Below are 4,336 nucleotides of genomic sequence, written 5' to 3'. Positions count from 1 at the left end.
TTTGTCAGCATACTTTGTGTGTTTGTTTATACTTTTCTTCTTCTTTTTCTTGTGGAAATTTGCTGGTCCGTGAAACTGGCTTTTTTTATATTAGATATTCCAAGGCACTGTATTAATATTGATATCAGTGCCGATAAATGGCATCAAAGCAAAAATGAAAATAAATGTGCAATACTTGGCATTCATAGCATTAATAATTACTATTATTAAAATATGTTTTGTATATATGTTTGTAAACATTGTACTTTAAAAAAAATTAAGATTAAGGCATCTTCCATTGATTTACATTGCTAGAATGTTCAGCATGAATCCAACCGACAATAATGTCATGATAATATTTGCATTCTAATTACTATATCTATTTGCATACAGGATTGTGATTTGCATCCCCCCCCCCCCCAAACTTAAAAAGACAGTGTGGCATTTCGTTTATGCAGACCTAAAGCCATAAAACCTCACCTTATGAATAATTGGTGAACATTAAACATTCTTAAGCACTCTGTTGTTTGCTCACCCCACCCATAAGTCTGTGCATTGCTGTCAAAATGACTGGGAAATGAGTGGGATGCATTGTACAGGGCCAAGTCAACTGACAAACTTGTGTCCTGTTTTTTATGGACTGCATGGCTCAGGCCCTGCGGGAGAAATGACAGCTGGAACAGGGAACAGTAAGGCTGGGAATTCCACTGGCATCATCTGAGATTAACAGATGCGCTGCATGGGCTTTGATTCTAATGAAAGTGTTTGTTTTTCTTCAGGATCACTGTTGTCAGTTCTTTCACAACAGTTAAAGAGTTTTACATTAAAATGATTTCTATTCAAACTTAATATACAGATAACTATATATTAAATTCAGTCTTAGTTCGTTCAATTATTCAATCACATTCAATTCATTCTTTCCTCAATTACATAAGGGGTTAATGACATATCTAGTTTAAAACACGCATGCAAAGTTTTAATATTGTATTCATGTTGTTTTTAGTTTTAAAGTTTCAATTTGGCAGACATTTTTTTCCAAATATTATATTTTTTCCTTCAGAAATAACAATTTATCAAGGTTTTCTTTTCAAAAATGTAATGCTTAAATTATTTTTAAATTTTTATTGGTTAAAAGTGACAAATTTAGACATTTATAATAGAAGGAAAGATTTCTATTTTCTCTTATTTTGAACTTTATAATCATCAAAGAATCCTGAATTGTTTTTATCACAGTTTCCACAAAAATATTAAGCAGAACAAAGTTTTTAACATTGATAATAATCAGAAATATTTCTTGAGCACCAAATCAGCATATTAAAATTATTTTCTCTGATGGATCATGTGACACTGAAGACTGGAGTAATACAAAACAGTAAAATTGTAATGATAGTTCACAATATTACTGTTTTTACTTTCCTTTTTGATTGAATAAATGCAGCCTGGGTGAGCATAAAGTAAGACATGTTCCTGGATTGACATCTTTTCTTGATCCTGGAACAACATTCCTGTCCCAAAAACATATTCCTAACCCTAACCCTACCCATAACTTATCCCTAAAATCAGAGGAAAATGATAGGTGAATAATAATGGTGTTGAAGTCCCTAACCCTTGTTGTAAGACTAAACGACATTAACTATAAACCTATCCCTCAAATCTGATTGGTTGATTGGAATGTTGTTCCAGGATCAACAAGGATGACATTTACAAATTATAATGACACTAAGCTTTTGAACAGTAGTGTATTTTTTTGTTCTGATTTCTTATATCAGCTTTAATTCCCTCATCCTGTCTGTTATTGGACCCATGATTTCATTGCCAATAGGAAACTGTGTGTTCTCTCATGCTCTGTTGACAGTCTACCTCGTGAGGAAGTGAGCCGTCTGCTGTCATGTGTGCAGTCCACGACTTGGAGCTAAACACACAAACAATTGTGGAGATGGTTATTGATTTCAGGAAGAACGCCCATCTCCTTCCTTTACAAAGACAGTGTTCCACCAACAGCACAGAGTGAACAGGAATATCACAACAAGTATGCAAAAAGGCCCATTTTGCTTTGAAATATGTGACCAATAGCAAACGTGTATAGTAACAAAATAAAAATATTTAGCATGCTTTAACTCTACTTTACTCTGACAAACAAAAAAATACACATTTAACTTTAAACGACTTTGTTACCGCACATTAACCTTGATTAAGGCTATATTCAAGTGGTATATGTTAAAAAGATCATAATTAATGTCTACATAAGCCAGGGATTATTAATCTTTTAGATGCCACAGACTGTATAACTGGGGGTCCGTGGCATCTAAATGTTAAAATGCAGATAAAAAATAAAAAAACATGTGTAAAGTATTATTTGGAAAATATTACGTTTCTACATTATTAAATTTCATTATTAATGGTTTTAATTACTATATTACTGTACTATGTATTATTTATTTGTTTATTGTAACATTTAATAATTTATATTATTTTAATGTAATATTTATTTATTTGAATAAACTTTTTATTATTTATTTGTTTCTATATTTTTTTTTACTTTTTTGTCATAAACTTTTTTATTATTTGTATTTATTTTATTTTCTACACTCTTTTTCTCTAAACATTTCCTAGCACTCCCTTACTAAACCTCACACACTCCCCAAACACAGCATGAGGCCAATAGTGTCACTTACTGCAGAAACATCTCTTATGACATAAGTCTTAATAAGAAATCATGCTGTCATACTACAACTTAACCAACAACTGAGTCACTGAGCAATAACAGGAATGTGTGAGAGAAGAAGACATTTCCACCCAACACAGAGCCAAAAACATTTGGCATTTCATACTGAAGAGAATGACTTGTTTTGTTCTGCTAACAATCAACAACACGGCCCAAAAACACCCATATATTTATCTTGGATGTAAAGGCAAGGCATGGCACGTTTATTTATATAGCACATTTCATACATACATTAAATAATTTATGTTTGTCTCTTATCCAATTTGCAGTGCCATTTGAGTTTAGAATCAAAAGGAGGATGCAGAAATAAAATACAGTGCAAACAGTCGGACGTACAGTGGCACAGCGCTCATTCAGTAAAAGCACAGCTAAACAGAAGTGTTTTGAGTCTGGATTTGAATGTGACCACTGTAGGAGCACATCTGATCTCTTCTGGAAGCTGGTTCTGCTGCGGCTGGCATTACAGACTCGCCATGCTTCGAGTGAACCCTTGGTATTTCTAGCTGATGTGATCCTAATGATCTGAGTGATCTGTTGGGTTTATATTCAGTGAGCATATCTGCAATGTATTGAGGTCCTAGGCCATTGAGTGATTTATATACCAGTAATAATACTTTAAAATCAATCCTAAATGTAACTGGGAGCCAGTGTAAAGACCTGAGGACTGGTGTGATGTGTTCATATGTTCTGGTTCTGCTCAGCGTTCTGTATGAGCTGCAATTGTCTTATGGTCTTTTTGGGAAGGCCAGTGAGGAGTCCATTACAATAATCCACCCTGCTGGTGATGAAAGCATGCACAAGTTTCTCTAAGTCTTGTCTGGAAACAAAGCATCTAATTCTTGCAATATTTTTCAGATGATAGTATGCTGATTTAGTTATTGCTTTGACATGACTACTGAAACTAAGGTCTGACTCTTGAATCACACCGAGATTCCTGACTTGATTTATAATTGTTTGAGCCCTAGAGTGAAGGTATGCGCTCACCTTGAGAACTTCATCTTTGTTTCCAAACGTAATGACTTCAGTTTTGTCTTTGTTTAACTGAAAGTTTTGACACATCCAACTGTTGACTTCATCAATGCATCGGCACAGGGAGTCAATGGGGCAGTAATCGTTAGGCGATAGGGCTAAGTACAGCTGTGTGTCGTCTGCATAGCTGTGGTAAGCAATTTGGTTATTTCTCATTATTTGGCTCAGTGGGAGCATGTACAGGTTGAACAGGAGTGGCGCAAGAATTGAGCCTTGAGGGACTCCGCATGTCATGGATGTCCACTCAGACTTATGGTCTCCTATACTCACATAATAACTGCTCCCATCTAAGTATGACCTGAATCATTTTAGGACTATCCCAGAGAGCCCGACCCAGTTTTCCAGCCCATCAATAAGTGTGTTATGATCGACAGTGTCAAATGCAGCACTGAGGTCGAGTAGTACCAGAATTGATGTTTCGCCTGTATCAGAATTTAATCGAATATCGTTTATTATCTTTATGAGCCTGTGCTGTGATGCGGTCGGAAACCAGATTGAAAATTGTCAAAGTATCCATTTGAGATTAAGAATTTGTTCAGCTGATTGAAGACAACTTTTTCAATGATCTTGCCTATGAAAGGAAGGCAATGCCTATGCTATCCA

This window comes from Leuciscus leuciscus (assembly GCF_965113295.1).
Source record: "Leuciscus leuciscus genome assembly, chromosome: 23".
In the NCBI taxonomy this organism is placed as follows: Eukaryota; Metazoa; Chordata; class Actinopteri; order Cypriniformes; family Leuciscidae; genus Leuciscus; species Leuciscus leuciscus.
This window is presented reverse-complemented; position numbering follows the sequence as displayed.